The following is an 18,689-nucleotide window of genomic DNA, read 5'->3' as shown; positions in this document are numbered from 1 at the left end:
TTGCTGCTTTATTTACAATTGGAAAAACATGGAAGCAGCCCAAATGCCCAAAAGTAGATGACTGGATTAGAAAGATGTGGTACATATATACAATGGAATATTACTCAGCAACCAAAAAAGAGAAACACATGTCTTTTGCAGCAACTTGGATGGAGCTGGAAAAGATCATGCTGAGTGAGATAAGCCAGAAAGAGAAAGAAAAATACCGGATGGTTTCACTCATAGCAGGAGTATAATGGACCAGGCGAGAAAATAACAAAAATAATGAACAACCATAGACCAGAGACATTCTGTGGGGGTGGAGCGGGGAATGGAATCAAAAATGGGGGGGGGGGGAAGGGAGGGAAATGCACGGGACTATGGTGGTGGCACAGGGGTGATTTGGTGATGGGAAACCCGTGGGGATTACAATTGAGATGAAAAAAAAAATGTGCAAAATGATGTAAAAATAAACTTTTTAATAAAAAAAAGTAAAAAAAAAAATTAAAAATAAAATAGAAATGCCTGAAGTAAAAAAAAAAATCATAGTGAAATATTATGCCCGTTCATGTAGAAGTTATGTAAGTAGGGTCACTACTAAACGGTGTATGTATTGGCTGATTTCTTTCATTCTATTTCTTAAAAAGAGTTATCTGAATACTGGTAAAAGCATAGAAAAATCTAGAAAACTTCATACCAAAACACTGACAGCCATTATCTTTGCTAGAATGCCACCTTTTCTCTAGACACTCCTGCACTCACTTTATTTGTTTTAAAGATTTTATTTATTTATGCATATAAGAACTGGGGTAGAGCTCAGAGATGCAGGGGGTGAAAGGATTCAATAGAGACAGAGTGGGGAATACAAGAGGCAGAGTGACTGAAATACATTACTGAGGGGAGTAGCGGGCAAGGCAGGAGAGGTCTGCTGCACCGTGTGGCTCACCTCCCTGGTAGGGGATCAAAATCATACTGCAGTGGCTGAGGACTGCTTCTTAATGCTATGCTTTAACCCCTTTGTGCCACCAGAGAGGTCCCCTGCACTCATTTTGTAAAGAGCATGCCAAGACCTCTATTTTTACTTTGGGAAAAAAAGTCCTTTTTTCTAACTCCACCTTGAATATCACAAAAATAAAATGTAATTGCAGAGACATTGATGCCTCATTGCATTAAAGTGTGTTTTTTTTTCTAATTAATTCAAATAATTTCCCTACCACTCTCTCCATGCTATGCATCTCTGGAAGGACTTTACGTTGACATGAATCTTTAAAAATTAGAAGATGATGTGGCCCTCCCTGCTGGCGCAGCGGGTTAAAGCACTGCACTAAGAAGCTTAAGCCACTTTCACATGAGTTCGATCCCCGCCTGCCCTGGAGGTGATCCACATGGCATGGCAGACCTCTCCTGATCCGCCTGCTGCTCCCCTCAGCAATGTATTCATTGATCTGCCTGTTCTGCTCTCAGAATCCTCTCACCCTCCGCATCTCTGGCCTGTATCCTGGTTCTGTATGAATGAATAAATAAATCTAAAAAAAAAATTAGAAGATGAGTAACAAATATTGTGTTGAAGCTTCCAGGAGCCTGGAAACCAGGGCCTTCCTGGAGGCAGGCCACTGTGTAGTCCACTGCAGGTTAAGGAGAGAGGAACTGGCAAGAAGAAGTGGCTCTTTGCAACTTCTTGTGTTGACTTTGAATTAAAGGGCATCTTGCCTATGGCCTAACAGTCAGTGAACTGTGGGAAACGCTGTGTTCACATTCACTTGAGAGAAACTTGGAACCGGTGGGAAATGCACACCTCCCATCTATCTGGTGATGCCTGGAATACAAACACTCAGGATAATTGAGAAATAAATTGAATGCTCCCTGCTTCTAAGCTATTTGTCTACTTTGTGCTCAGTCTGGATGATTAGATTATGTGGGTAACCTCATTAGACTTAGCTGCTTCTAACTTGCTCCCACACGTTAGATATTAGCTATGCAAAGCTATTGGGTATGGGTGTTTATCTACAAATCAGTCTTCCCCAGAGTGGGAATAAAAAAAAAAAGAACTCAACTACTTCTGTTGCTAAACTGTATGATTTTTAGAACTAACCACAATGTGTTTAGCTAAGCATAAATTTTTTAATATCCCTGAATCATAAGATTTCACCATTTTTCTTAAAAGATACCCTTGTCTTTATAAGCAAAGCTCATTAATTCTAAGTAATTTGGAAGAAATTACTTAGGCTGCATCATCAATAATTTGAAATATGGGCTATTTGGGTCATTCTATACCATAATTAATTGGTAAATAAAATACTATATGAGGAATTACTAATTTAAAATGTTTATAGTAGAAATGTAAGGGCAAATAGTATTCTTAAAATAGAAGAATTTTGCCTATTCTTAGCAGAGCTATTCTTGTTATAATGTATTCCTTATTTTCTAATTTAAATATTACACTTGATTTTTAAAATAATGAAAATATGAACTTTTATCTCAATTAATATTGATTGCTAGTATTATTCCACAATTAATGATTCTGACATGCTCTTTTACAGTCAATATTTTCATGCTCTATGACTCAATGGAATTACTTTTAAGACCAGATTTTACCATAGGTTAATCATTAAACATTTTTAATAAGTAGAAAAAGATGCCTTGTTTTGAACTTAACAAAGTTTTTCATTGATTCAGTCATTCAGCAAATATTTACTGAGCATATTCTGCACCTCAGGACCTGCTCTAGTGGGTGATTAAATCTTATATAAACTGGTGTTTATTTGCTTGTATTTTTCTCTTTGCCAAAAAGATACCAGATATATCTAACTAAGATACTTCTGACCAGATACATCTGACTTTTACTAATTTTTCCCCCTACATTTCTTTTCTTGCAAGTTTTCCTTGGGGCTAATCTGAAATGTTTAAGAATTTAAAGTAAATAACTGAAAAAACATGTATAATTCTTCTGAAAAACAAAATGCTTTTCCACACACATATGCACGATTCTCAGGTGCTACAATGCTAGACAGTCACATGGAGTTGACTGTATAAATTCTTCAGCATTGCATTCCTTATCATAAACTTTTTTGTCATTTCCCACCACTTGAGCACTATTTCCATATAGATATGTCAACATGTTTCTGAGGTTTCTCATAAAGATGCTAACACACACATAAACACAACTTAAAAAAGGACTACTATATTAAATTTTCTATTACATGTATTTTACAATTCAAATCTCCTTAGAAACCCAGATGTATAACATATGAGTAGAAAAATTAGCAGTTACAGTTAATACTGAATTCATATATCGTTATGAGCAAAACTGTGCCAAGTTGTGATAGAACAACGATAGGAACAGGCCAGTCACATAAGGAGAGCCACCATGTGCTCCCCATCCTGCTGATATTGTAACACGTCACCAACTCAGAATTTCAACCATCAACCAAGGTAAGGACTTAGCTCATCACTTCTGGTCAAGGTCTACCTTTCTAAATCTCAACCTCAGTATCTTCATCTTCTTTAGAGAAAGCAAAATCAAAAGTGCAAATTCTTTTACTTTGGTCAGCAGTGAAATAACCCTCTTAGGAAAGCAGAAGTGTATAATGTGTTGAGTGTTAAAAATTGGAGCTGAATGCAGAGAAAATGACAGTGCACAAAGAGATACAGAGGGTGGAGTGAGTTACTGCCACTAGGGTCGCCTTTTATCGTGCTACAACCGAAGCACCGAAAGTTCAGTAGCCCAATAAAGGTCATCAAACCAACTGGTGGTATAGAAAAGATCCAAAGTTCATGTTCATAACCACCCGTGACAGTAACTCTTCCAATAATGACAGGGTAAATACATCAGGAAGCAGTGAAGCTAGAATTTTCGAGGGTAGGGATGGTTTGCTATAAATATGTACCTAAGTGAGAAAGCTCAAGATAGAAATTCATCAAGGATTCCAAATCTTAAACCCTGGAGCCCATGATCTTATGTGAAGTCAGCAATAAAAATGACTTGAGTCTAGCTGAAAGCAGAGTCCAGCCCTCCTCTGAGGCGTCATTCATATTCTGTACAATGGAATCATCCCAGCTTACAACTTCTTCCCTAAAATAGTACATGCTGTCTCCACATTTGTGTTGTCAATGGTATTTTTAACTGTAATGTGAATACATACTTCCCGGCAGAAAAATGAAGGAATGAGACTAAAATGATTTAGGGAAAGGTGCCAAAATTAATTTGCCAGCCATTCAGCAATCAGTCAAAGGCAAAGCATTTCCTGAGGCAGCGATTTCTCATTTTCGCTGTCACGTCAAACCCAGCTGTTTCAGAAGAACTTCTAGCAAAGACGATCAGGGCATGTGCTGTGAGTCCTCATTCATCCAATACTCACAGAATCTTCGGTGAGAAAAAAGAGAAATGAACTTCTTGGGCTAAGTCATGTACATGTACACTTCTACACTTCTCCTAGTCTCTCTCTTTTTTTTTTTTTTTTTTTTTTGTCTATCCTTCCTGCTTTGATTTTTCCAACCTCCCAAGTAAATGGTTTTATACCGGTCCATGGGCAGAGGGATCCACCATCAAAGCACCTTCCAGCTGGAAACATCAGCCTTGGCTCCCGGGGAAGGAAACCCTTCTACCTTCCTGAGCCCAGCTTCTGCATGTGTTCCTAATGGTGGGTCCAAATGACACCTTTTATTTTTTTATGCTGTCTCTGATTAGAGTGAAATGGTGTTTCTCTAATGCTAACGGCCCAGTGAGTATGACAAATCAAACATCCTGGCTGAGATATGTCACAACCACTGTGATTTCTGTTCCCAGTAGAGAGTCTGAATAACTGTGCTTATTATAGCCAAATAATATTGCAAAAGTCCATCCCTACTTCTAGAGTAATGTAAGTAATTCCAATAAGTAGTCATATACCAATCCTTATTTAATTGAAAACAAGTACAGGGTTTTAATCAAAATATTGCTACATTAAGCACATCAAAAATAATGAACTAAAAGAAAATTATTAAAAACAATTATGTTAAGAGCTACAGCAAGAAGAGGTGAGTTGTTAACATACACACACTAACATTACCCACAACTGGTAGCAGGATGTCACCTATTCATTTGATTGACTATGTTTTAAAAATCTATCAAATTCTGGCCCTCCCTGGTGGCACAGCAGGTTAAAGTACAGCACTAAGAAGCTAAAGCCTCTTCAGCATGTGTTCGATCCCTGCCGATGAGGTGACCCACATGGCACGGCCTGTGGCTCCCCTCAGCAGTGTACTTCGTTGATCTGCCTGTTCCGCTTCCCACTCTGTCTCTGCTGAATGCTCTCACTGTCCCTGCACCTCTGGCCTGTACCCTGGTTCTGTGTGCATAAATAAATAAATCTTTAAAAAATCTTATCAAATTCTCATTAATATTCTTCCTCTAAAGGATGCACAGTTGGAAATATAAAGGTGCAATGGAATGAATATTTGTACATCCAGATATGACAATACATTGTCTCCATCTTCTATAATGAGAGAGTCTAGAACAGAGTTCAATGACATGATCAGGTTGATATAGCACAGGTCCCATAAAAACAAATTTATTCCTGCAAAAATAAAAAAGAACACCCACAGGATATGCTATGCCTCTGACTACAATAATAAACATGAAATCAGCATTTATGGGCTCTGGGCTGATGAGTGTGTGGGCTGGTAACTGAAATAAGTGAGGTCGTTTACTCCCCAGACCTCAACAGTATTTCTTTCACTAGGAAAAGTTTGACTTAATGCTTCATCTAACCATTTTTTGCTGGAAAGACAGTATTAAGGACAACAGTGCTAAGACTTTATCACTGGGCTTCTGCATTCTTTCTCTTCTCCTCTACTCTCCTCTGTGTTAACAAGCTTGTCCCAGTGCTTTTATCAAAATACTTGTAGCGACAGCTTTCTCTCTCCCTTTTGAGCCTCAGTGTTCTTCGGTATAATTAAAAATCCTAGGCCCTCCCTGGTGGCGCAGCGGGTTAAAGCACAGCACTGAGAATCTAAAGCCACTTCCTCATGAGTTCAATTCCCGCCTGCCCCGGAGGCGACCACATGGCGTGGCAGACCTCTCCTGACCCGCCCGCTGCTCCCCTCAGCAGTGTACTTCGTCGATCTGCCTGTTCTGCTCCCCGCTCTGTCTCTGGTGAATTCTCTCACCCTCCACATCTCTGGCCTGTACCCCAGTTCTGTACAAATAAATAAATAAATCTTAAAAAAAAAATCCTAAAATTATCTCATCGAATTAAAAACCAAAATGTTCGAACCTGGCTAATGTAGGTCCCCATAGGCACCAGAAGAGAGAATAAATACTTCCTGACATGACACTCTGTGGCAGAGAGAAATTTGTGATAAAGTTGAATTGATGAAAGGGAAGAAGAAGAAGAGCCGGGGAAGAACAGTGATTTGCACCTTTTCAGAATGTATTCTTACTCGGCTCCAAATTACATATCAACACTCTGCTTCTTGGAAATGGACACAGGTAGGCTGCCTTTCTGAGAACAGCACTGATTTCAGGGACTCCATAATGACTTGGCAGTCTATAATTATGGCCTATTTCGGACTGCATTTCCCAGAACGTTAGAAAGAGGATGAAAGGATGTCAGCTTTTTCCAAAGGCTTCGGGACCATGTCAATTAAAACAAATTATTTGGGATTTGATGGAATGCCAGATAACTGGTTGCTTCAACACTAAGCGAATAAATAAACAACCCCAAAGATTAATTTCAGGATGGACTTGAGCCAAATCTCTTATTCCCAGACTAGTGGACTGCAGACTATCAAATGAGATTTCTTCCATCAAGCATTATGGAAAAGCAAAAGGCCCACGTGAGGTGTTACAAGGGAGATTAACAAACTCTGCACATGTAAGAACATTAGAGTACATGGCACTTCCCCACTAAGTTAGCCCAGCTCAGATTTTTTTTCTGGTGAAATAAAGAATGCCAGGAGGAAGTTAAAAGTTACAGGAAGAAGCGAAAAATCTAACAGAACTTCAAAGAATAATTTAGAAATTATTGAAGAAAGTGTTATGTATGTGGCAGGAAATTGGAACTTTTTCAATACATAGACTTTTTCTGCCTTATCCTTATTTTTCTTGCCAATATACAAAAGGTGTTTAAGAGGCATCAGACTTTTTTAATCATTGGACTATTCACTAACTATCCAAATGAGACCTGGGTTTTAGAATCTTAACATCGTTAAGAACATCTCATTTGTGCCTCAAATAATAAGATTCTTAAAACTCCATTAAAAATAATTCTGATCTGACATGGTGATGGGAAACCCTCGGGGATTACAATGGAGATGGAAAAATATATATATACAAAATGATGTAAAAATAAACTGTTATACAATAAAAAAAATTCTGATCTGGGCAGGGTGAGTTGGAAATAAAAGTTCTCAAGCAGATAGATGTCTTTCTATTGCAGTTCACAAGGACAAATCAATGCCTCCAACTCCCAGCCTTTACCCTGTGGCTTTACGATTTTCCTCCAGAGTTTCTCAACAGATCTAAGGTGAGGGACTGGGGTTTTGTTCTACTTCCAATATTCATTCTTTTGCAAAATCAAACATCTGCAAAATCTTATAGGAATTGAATTCTAAAAGAAAATTCATGAGTAGCAAACAGTTGGCAGCACCCATCTGTGCGAGGCACCTTACCTGTGCTGGTATACCCCCCCCACCCCTGCCATCGTACGAACTTATTTCTCACGATTTCCCCTAAGTTTCACAAAAGTAGAATTATCCTAACTAGGATTTCCTGATGTAAGTTCATCAGAACTTACTAACAGATTTTACCTTGAAAACAATGAAGGTGGAGAACAAATTCTCTGATCCCTACCCACAACCCCCACTAAAATGTAGGTTACTTTGAAGGCAGAAAAATGTTACTTGTGTTGCTAGTGCCCAGAAAAACATGGTAGAGAGTACTAGCTCAATCACATTTATCACATGGGAATATTTATCAGATTTGGGAGGCCCTGCATTTCACAAACTAGTTTATTTTTTTAGTGCAATGCTTAGCTATTATTAGCTAGTTAATATGAATTGTAAATCTCCAGTGGGGACATACAGTATCTAGACACAGAACCCTTTATTTCAAGGAGCAACTTGAAGGTGGTGGTGGGCAACAATAATCTATAAGATGCTTCTGTTGCCCTTGATTTTTCTATCAGAAAGACATCTTCCCATGGTGATTTTTCAGTTGTCAAGATGCAACCCTTCCTGTAAAGTTCTTATCATATCCACCTCAGCTTGAGGCCTGTGCTGATTTCTCCAACTTGTGATGTCTTGCCTTCATGGGAGCACTAATGGCAACCACATCCAGAGAGCCTGGGGTCACTAATTGGCATGATGGATGCTGAATGCTTAGAGCAGTGTCTGGTCCACAGCAAGTGCTTGGTATCTGCTAATTATCTTTAGCTGCTCTTAGAGCACTGGAGTCCTCAACACCTAATAACAATAGCAATAAAGGAGAATTTGGAACATGAACTCCTCTCTGAGACACTCAACTTTGTAATTTCTAGAACAAGCAGCAAAGTACTTTACAATGAAGAGGCATTCAATATCTGTGGATTTGAACTGAAAAAGACAAAACTAGTCAAAGAGGCACAAAGAAACAAACAAAAATTTTTTCCAAACATCACAACTAGCATTGATGACCCCAAAGCACTCATAACATGAACCTGTTTCTGCCTCCAGAGGCTAAAAAATTCTGCATTCTAGAGATCTGTGGGGGAGTGTATATAATTGGATCATGTTTAAACTTCCCAGAAAATGTCTCACCACAAGAAATATTTTTCTGGGGAATTTTTGTCATCAACAGAAAATCTTGGGATACTTAATAAGTGGTTTATACTTTCTGAATTTTGAATCCAGTAATTTGGAGGTTTGAATTTGAAATGAGGAACTCTCATGAATGGGTCTATCACCACCAATATAACTAAAGTACTTCCTCCTAGCAGCTTGGATATCCACTGACATCCCTTCAGAATGGAGCCTCCTATTCTCTCATGTCTCAAGACAATGGTATCTTAGCTCTCTGTCTTCTCACCTTCACATTTTGGATTCCAATGTAATGTCAAACAACAGTGCAGCAGGAACAGAATGAAAAGGTTTATGTGGCAACTCCTTTACTCTAAATTCTAAAATTGAGGCCAAAGACAACTATTGGCTCTATTGATTCTATTTGTAGGTATGCATGTATGTGTGTGTGTATGGATGCCTATATGTATTTGTAGACCTGGAAGAAGAGGAACAGAGCTAGAAGAGCATTTGAATCAGCACAGGGATCATGACCTTGCTTTTGGTAAAGCTAAAGAGCTTGCTATATGTTTGCAGAATCTTCAGCATTTTAGGCAGTCTAGTGAAAATCTTACCACACCCACTGCTGTTAACACATTAGAAAATTTCTCACCAATGGGCATGGCCAAGGGCTGACTTAGCAAAACACTGCCGAGGATCTGAGTCCAGAGCTTCCCAAATTCTGTCATGCTGTGAATCAATCAGGGATCTTAGTAAAATAGGTGCCTTCATCATGGGGTCGGGCTAAGATACTGCATTTCCAAAAAGCTCCCAGACAATACTGATACTGCCCAAATACAGATGTTTCAAGTAGCAAGGAACAATTTCCAAAGTCAGTGAAGAACAGGGAACAAGTATTTCCATCATGTCTCTGAGGACTGGAAGCTAAGATGAATCAGAAGCCAAAGAATTTGAGTTAGAAATAAATGTTAGTTATTAACTAAGTCACTAAAGTGAGTTAGTATCACTAAACACTGGAGTCAGTTACAGAAAAAGCTTGTAGATAATTAAGCACAAGATGGGTGTCCAAGTGTTTGGGTTGTTGTGGTAATTAGCTTAAACAATATTTCAGGGGTCCAGATTTATCTATTTAGTCTCTCTCCATTGATCCAGTGACCCCAATGAGAGCTTCGTCTCCATTTCAATATGGGCTGTGCAGAGAGAGAACAATGGCATGGTTAAATTTAATTCAATTGAAAATAAAGTTTCAGAAAATGGCCCTGATTTGCATCCCTAATTTCTATTCAAGGTTCCATTTTAATACACAATGTTGAGAGTTGGGATGAAAATGCTCGCCAACCCAGTTCCATTTTAGTGACAGCAGATTCTGGATACTTATGTCTCCTATCGCTGTACAATACGGCCTAATAAAGTAGAGCCAAAGAGACTAGATTTCATTTCAGAGCAAAGGGTTTGGCCATAAACTTTTGCTTTCTGGCTGAACAGAGCCATTCGACCCATGAGCATAAATTCTGCTAGTTTTAGGTATCAGAGGGTTGGGAAGCCAAATGGGTTATTTGTGAGCCAGGAAGCCAAGGCAGAGGCGACCACGTTATGCTGTGTTCATTGTTATCTGGAAAATCTCTTGCCAGCCTGAGAATATTTTCACAGGAAGTTAGAAATGACTTCAGAAATCCCCCTCTGTGGCTTCCTAGAGTGGAGTTTAGGCCTCATCAAAAAGAAATTTGGTTCAGAGACTAAAAGTAGGCAGTCTATAAATCGCGGAGGAATTTAGCTGGGTTTAGTAGTTTCCTTTCAAAGGAACCACGACCCTGAATGCCTGCAGTGTAGGAAGTGCCTAAGTACAGGCTGGCTCAAGGTTCAAATCCTAGTGATGCTCAGTGTTCCTGGGCCAAGGCACATAAACTCTTCAAGCCTCAGCCCCTCTTCCCCCTCGAAATGCGAACAATACCCCTGCCTCCTAGCAAAGCAGATAACATGGGTGATGAGTATGAAGTGTTTAACATAGTGTCTGGCACATAGTTAGTATTTGCTGAGAACTTAAAATGTGTCAGGTGCTCAAGGGATTTCATTACTAAAAGGTGACATGTATTGTTTGGAAGTCCTTTAATGGTTCTATAAACATCAACCATTACTATAAGTAATGAGTGATGATGGTCATGGTGAAGGTAAGGCTGATGATGGTGATGATGAAGACATCATCATACAAGGAAACACGAGCCAGCTCGGTATTAGGCCTGTGATTGATGACTTCATGCTGCTTAGCTGCTACTGAGATAGCCTAAAACATCACTGATTATGAAATGATCCTCTGGACCGAGGGAAAAAACTAAGAAGTTTGAGTTTGTCACTAAAAGATAGCAATGTTCTCTGGACATCTTCCTTCCCTCTTGCCTCTCCTAATGGCCAGTAAATTCACCCTGAAAAGACATACTGATGAGAGAGAAGTTCTGTATTTGGAGAAAATGAGAGTTTCAAAATAGGAGGAGGATGGTGTGTGAGCAACTCCATCAAGTGACCTTCTGAAGGGAGCTCTACACCATTAAGGCCCTAGAGGGCCCTCCCTGGTGGTGCAATGGGTTAGGACGCAGCACTGCAAGCTGGCCACAGTCACCTCAGTGCAAGTTCGATCTCGGCCCCGGAGGTAACCCACATGGTACTCTGTATACATAAATAAATAAATCTTAAAAAAAAAAAAGAGTTCTTAAAAAGGACCCTGAGGAGTAGAATAGACCAGTTCTGGCTCATTCCTGTACTTGGTTCTTGCTCGCATTCTCCACTGGGCCCCTCCACTCTACTCTAGACTCATCTCATCCTCCTTCTAAGCTAACAGCCCTGCCCTCATTCCCAGAATGGACATGAACTAATGCCTTGGACCACAGGACATGTGTGCTAATAAACTGGTACTTCCTCGAAAATCATTTCTAAGAGTACTTGTTCAACTCACATTTGGAACAGAGGCTAAGCACTGGGTGGGGATATAATAAAGAAGAATGGCCATCGGGTAGAGCACTCAGTCTCTCCAAGGCTAAGCCATGCAACTCCAACATGGATTTTGTATATTCCTCTAAGCAAAAACCTGCAGCTACATGGATTCATCCTCTTTAAAGACAGTTAGAAAATATCTGTTGTTACCTACACATGTCTCTCGGGAGAACTCGTCTATCTCTCCCACTCCAGATAGTTCACCAGCCACAAACTTTATGCCTCCTGAAAAGAGTTCTGAGAGGCATATTTTTCTCTTCCTTCTTGAATTTCTAAGATTTTATTGTTCAGTATTCCTAGGACACTGCCAGGTTGTCCTACACCTGCAGTGGTATAAGTAAATCTTTAAAAAAGAAAACAGGAGAACTTGCCATGATCCTGTGTGGGCAGGGAAGGGTCGCTGTCCTTAGGTGTACTGATCCCATGAGCATGTTCAAATCAAAAATACATTTCAATCCTCCAGGCTGAATTAGCTTGTTTGCTACTTTCTCTCTGTTCTTGGAAAATAACTCAGGCTTGGACACAGCTGTTTTCCTTCAAGTCACTGCCACTGCAGGGCTGTGTACCAGGCAAGGCTGTACTTGTTAGTTGGGCTTTCATTATGTATAGGAAAGAAGAGTCAGCAATATCCACTTGCTGCAAGGCCCCGGGAAAAGGCAGACAGATGCACCCAGCTGTCACCTGGATGTGCAGACAAAACCTCCTAACACAGGAGGAGGCGTCCACGGGCCTGGGGGAACCAGTGTCACTTAAACAGATGAACAATGCTGCTGCCCTAGAAAATGCATGTAGGCAAAAAAGAATGCTGACTCCATATCTTAGCACAAAGACTTCTAGCAACCTCCCCTAACATCAGTCATTTACAAAGTTGTTGGCAACTCAAAATCGTGAGTAATATACGGAGAGAAGCCTTCATGCCACCCTAGAGGATGGTATGGTATTAGGTTTATCCTTCTATCTCCTCCCATCAGGAATTCAATCCTAACCTAGATTCAGGTGTCCTTGCAAGTAGGAACGACAACAGCACCACCCACTCCTAAGAAGGAAGAAAGGGGTTCAGTGCTGTCAGGAAGCATCAGTCTTTCCAACAATACTCTGAGCTATCCCACTTTGTACAGGGAATAGACCTCAGAAAGATTGAATAAGCAGCTCAAGATCTTACCAAAAAAACATGTCCTAAATCAGTCTTATAACTGTTCCCTCAGTCCACTTATCTGCAGACCCCATGCCATGTAACTTCCCTCACACTTCACCAGTGAGAAAAATACGGAGGGTGTGCAGGCCACTTTGGACAACATATTGGTCCACAGGTATATCTGGGTAGTGAAACACCTTCCAAGATCTTTGGAAAATCAAGTCTGACATGTAAGTTGGTACTGAAAGGAACATCAGCTACTTCTCCTTCATTGATTCTTTCCTAGTATTCTATTATGGGAAAGAAAACATGTTCAATCTCCTCACCAAATATTATTAAGACAAGAAACATAAAACTTCCCAAGAAATGATACTGATGCTGTTACAGCTTAGAAAAAAGGAGAAAATAAGTCCGTTGTTCTAAAAATCAATGCCATAACTACGGAGATGAAAAATAAAACAGACTTCAGTCAGCAGATTGACAGCAACGAACTTTTGCGCAGCAGGTCAACGGGCACAGTGACAGACACCTATTACTCCTCAGGGGGAAAGACACCCTGCATCCTTACATGGTTGGGGGCAAAGAAGGCAGCAGCGTCTTTCACTCAGAGATTTCAATTAGCTCATCTCCTCCCAGCCTACTGCCCAGCCCCTTGTGTGCTCAGAGCACAGCATGGATGCAGGACACCGCTATCTCTCTGAACTGGAAATCCTAATCAGTGGGACTGCATCACACTTGTTACTTTGAAATACATGTGCAGTCAATGAAAAAAGCCACCAAAATGATACCCAGTTGAAAGGTTTTATTGCATGCCATTTTTCAAGATGGCAGACGGATGCCAAAATTGATGTCAGCACCACTTTACTGGTGTCCCAAAGTTTCCTAAATCAGCCAAATGAATATGAAGCTGAAATAGCACCTCGCATTGTTCTATCAGGCTATGCTAATGCCAGGGCAACACAGCCTGGCACACCGTGTCCTTTGTAGCCTCTTGTGAAAAGGTGGAGTACCTCAAATTCAGCCCAAAGAGAGGGATTATTTAATATTCTAAAAGAACATGATGATGACAACCTCCCTGTTGTGCTTTTTTCATGATCAGATTTATGACAGGTATTAAATAAGAAACTTTAAGGGCAGGTGAGTTTCTTCTGTAGATTATACCTACACACTCCTCTTTCAAGTCTCTCATTCACTCACATTATATACATTTTTTGTTTCACATTATTATACATTTTTTGTGTTTTTTAATGATCAAACTGATAACAAGCATTGAGTCAGAAAGTTTAAAGGCATATTGCATACTATTTTACTAGAGAATGACTGCTCATCAGTTTGCAGAGTCAGTTTCTTATTTCGTTAAAGGAAAAAAATGAAACTAAACATTCAACCAGTTATTTCTTATCTATTTTATAATAAAACTGTCTTCAAATCAATTAGTTATGTGGTAGAAACATTTGCAGCAAAATTGTCTACAGTAAAACTACCTAGAACCAACAAAAATATTGTAATTATCTAAGAAGGGTTTTAAAGTAGCCCTACAAATCTTTTGCAGTACTAATGGGGAACATTTTTTTATAAGGAAATGAAAGAAAACTTAGTTAAAAATAAAACCAGATGCAACCACTGCAAAGTACAATAATTAGTGCACTGTATGGGCTAAAAATGAAATATAGAAAATAAAGAACAAAGTTAGATCAATGTAAATTTTGCAATCTGACCAAGAGAGAAAAATAATTTTAAAGCTTAATAGAGACTTGGAGTTCTAAGAGATGTTACAAAAGAGAGCAATAAATGTTTCATAAAAGTACCAACAGGAAAACAGAAAGGGTATGCTATAGAAAACACAATTATAGAAGTAATAAATGGAAGCTTCCCAAATTCCACCAAAAACAAGCCTAGAGACATAGAGATGAAGGTTGGGGGAGAAATGAACAGGTGAGCAGTTATACCACATGTACATTTACTATATGTGGTATCTGTACAGTACCATATGGATACATGCCATATACATTTGTCGAAACCCACTGAATGCATCACCAATGTGAACCTTAATGTAATTTAAGAAATGTGTGTGATTATGATTTACTAGTGTAAATTCATCCGTTATAATAAATGTATCACTCTGGTGACTATATTAAAAAAATTAAAAAGCCTAGAGAGTCAAGGATCTCAGGAGTCCCTAAATAGGGTAAGTCTGAAGAAGTAATGCTCACACACTTTATAATTAAAAGATAGAAATCTATAATGAAAGGGAAATTTCTGAACATAAAATAGCACATTATTTCAAACCTAACAACCACTCAAATGACTGTGGATTTCTAAATAGAAATAATGGGGGGCACAGAAAGATGTGGAGCAATATTTATAAAGTATGAAAGAAAATAATTGTCAACACCGCATTACATACCCATAAACCTGTCTTTAAAGAATGAAGGTGAAATAGAGACACACCGAGATGAAGGAAGACAGTATTTGTTTCCAGTAGACTACTCTAAAGGAAGCTGTACATACAGAACAGAAATAATACTAGAAGAAAAATTGGAACAACAGAGATGATAAAGGTCAGGATGGATATAAAAGGTGAGTGATAGTTCTTTTGAGTTCTTTTAAATATGTTTGATGATTGAAGAAAAAATTATACCAAAGCCTGATTGGACTTTCAATGCACATGGAAGTGATATATAATACAACCACAAAGTAAAACCAGAGGCTGAAGGGACCTACAGGTTGATAAGATATCTATATCACACTGAAGAGATAAATACCCAGTCTAAGTAAACTTGAAAAGCTAAATATGTGTACTGTAATCCTACCAGCAATCAATTAAAAACCAATATAAAGAAATATAGTAAAAACAAAATAAAGTGGGATCCTAAAAATGTTGAAAATAGGGCCTCCCTGGCAGCACGAGGGATAAAGTCTCAGTAGTATCAAGCTATTGATAGCCCCTGAGGCCTGGGTTCCATCCCCCGCCACCCCTATGGTGCAGCAGACTTCTCTTGTCTCACCCACTGCTCCCTTCAGCAGTGTGTTTCAGTGGATCTGCCTGTTTCTGCAACCCTCTCTGTCTCTGGTGAATCCTCTCACCTCCTGTGCCTCTGGCTTACACCCACTTTTTATATATATAAATAAATAAATATGACTATTTTTTTTAAAGATTTATTTATTTGTTCATACAGAACTGGGGTACAGGCCAGAGGCTCAGGGGCGGTGAGAGGCTTCACCAGAGACAGAGTGGGGAGCAGAACAGGCAGATCGACGAAGTACACTGCTGAGGGGAGCAGCGGGCGGGTCAGGAGAGGTCTGCCACGCCATGTGGTCACCTCCAGGGCAGGCGGGAATCGAACTCATGCGGAAGCGGCTTTAGATTCTCAGTGCTATGCTTTAACCCGCTGCGCCACCAGGGAGGGCCAAATATAACTATTTTTTAAATGTTGAAAATAACCTCCCTAAAATTAAAGACAAGAGAACCAAAACAGAGAAAATGAAAAGGGGGTGGCGGGAGCAACAGATCTAAATGCTACCATATCAATAATTACATCTTTAATAAGCTAAGGGTAAATATACTCAGAGTCGATAGTCTGTATACCTTTTAATAAATAGATGCACCAAATTGTCTTTTATATGACTCAATCATCAGCTGTCTACAAGAAAATCACTGAATTATTTTCAGAAAATAAGAGCTGGGGTGCAGGATCACCAGAGAGGATCACCAGAGACAGAGTGGGGAGCTGAACAGATCGACTAAAATACACTGTTGAGTGGGTGAGACAGGAGAGGTGTCTGCTGTGCCCTGTGGGTCACTTCTCTGGCTGAGGATCAAACTCATGATACAGTGACTGTGGTGCTAGCTTCATAGTGCTGGTCTTAACCCCTTGCACCACCAGGGAGGCCCATCACCTAAAATTTAAAGATATAGTTCAGTCAAAACAAAAAAGATGACAAAAATACTTGTTTCTATGTAAACACTAACCAAAAAGAAAGCTGAGTTCATCTACAAAATTCATATCTGGAGAAAGGAGAATTACCAAGGGCAAACAGGTACAATAGATAATGATGAGAAGTCAGTTCACCAAGAGAACACAGCAATACAAATATACATGTATTTAACAGAGTTTCAAAATACACGAAGGATAGCCTGAAGTAACTAACAAGGCAACACTATAATTAGACTTCAACAACGTTCCTCATTGCAATAGGTAAAACTAGTAGACAGAAAAATCACAAAAGACTAAAATCACAAAGGAAGAGCTGAACACCACCATCAACCAATTAACTCTAACTCATATTTATAGACCTCTCTACCCAAGAGGAGCATAATAGACATTCTTCTTGAGCTCACATGGAGTGTTAACAAGATAGATCACATAAAACACACTTTAACAAATTTTAAAGAATTGAAATCATACAAAGTAAGCTGTCTAACCATAATAGAATCAGACCACACATCAACGATGGAATGCTAAGAGAAATGTCTCCAAATACTTGGATATTAAGCAACACATATCTAAGTAATGTATGGGACAAAGACATTTCAAGTGAAATTAGAAAGTGAAAATACAACATAAAATATGTGGAATGCAGCTAAAGCATTTTTTAGGGGGGAAAAATCAAAGTATTAAAATGATTACATTTTTTAAATCTCAAATCAATAAGCTTCATCTTTAGTAAGCTAAGGGTAAAACATGCTCAATAAAAGTAGAAAGAAACAGAAAAATAAAGGAAAAAGAAGAACTAAAAGCTGATTCTTTGAAAAGACCAGCAAAGTTTACATCTAGTAAGAATGACAAAAGGAAAAAAATACAATTTACAGTGTTAGGAATGAGAGAGAGATCATCATCCTCATAGACTATACAGACATTAGAGAGACAATAAGGAGAAGCTATGAACAATTATACATATGTAAAATAAACAACTCAGAACTCAAAAACTTCAAAGTGCCACAGTTCACCAAAAATTAGACAAATAACCTGAATTTTTCTATAAGTATTTTAATTTTTTTTAAACTTTGGAAAAATAAATTAAGGACTAGATGGTTTCTTTAGTGAATTCTACTTAACAGAAAAAAAAAAACAGTTCTATACATCAGTTGGAAAAGACTCATTTTTTTTTAAAGAGTTATTTATTTGTGCATACAAGAACTGTGGTACAGGCCACAGTGGGGTTGGGGGTGTGAGAGGATTTGCTAGAGACAGAGTGGGGAACAGAAGAGGCAGATATGCTGAAATCCACTGCTAAGGGGAGCAGTTCTTCACTGTAACAAAGCTGCCACTATGGTACATGTTTAGCCTTTCTGGATCTCATACCACTGATTCCTCCCTTGTCAGGAATCTACCATACTGCATTCTGGCCCACTTATTTCCTCCTTCAGATGTTTGAGACCACATTTTTCACTTCCTTTTAATCCTCCCCTGAATACACAGTTCATCGTCCTCTTTCATGCTCCGTTACATTTGCAACAATTCTCCCAATCTAGGAAGAGTGCACTTTTGGGTCTTTTTCAACTAAGGTATCACAGAAGTGATGGGGCAAACATAAATTTTCCTACTTATGAAAAATATCTCAATTCTCACATCATATCACTTAACATGGTTAGAGATACCTAGGATAATACTTTCACAAATACTTCAAAGTGATTTCTATTCTTAGAAGTGATTGATATATCAGGCCCTCCCTGGTGGCACATTGAGTTAAAGAGCAACACTGTGAAGCAATCCGCAGGCACTGCAGCATGAGCTCAATTCCTAGACAGGTAGGTGACCCACATGGCGCAGCAAACCTCTCCTGACCCACCTGCTGCTCCCCTCAGCAGTGCATTTCACTACATCTGCTGTTC

General features: G+C 39.1%; 1 protein-coding gene across 11 annotated transcripts in view; it reads right to left on the bottom strand.

Moving 5' to 3' along the window:
- KCNMA1 (potassium channel, calcium activated large conductance subfamily M alpha, member 1) overlaps positions 1 to 18,689 on the bottom strand; it is a 658,697-nt gene that overhangs the window by 147,078 nt on the left and 492,930 nt on the right. The window lies entirely within an intron of this gene.

Source organism: Condylura cristata, unplaced genomic scaffold, assembly GCF_000260355.1.
Source record: "Condylura cristata isolate star-nosed mole 26May11 unplaced genomic scaffold, ConCri1.0 scaffold00011, whole genome shotgun sequence".
Taxonomy (NCBI): Eukaryota; Metazoa; Chordata; class Mammalia; order Eulipotyphla; family Talpidae; genus Condylura; species Condylura cristata.
The sequence above is the reverse complement of the archived record's forward strand: the minus strand, read 5'-3'. Positions and strand labels throughout refer to the sequence as shown.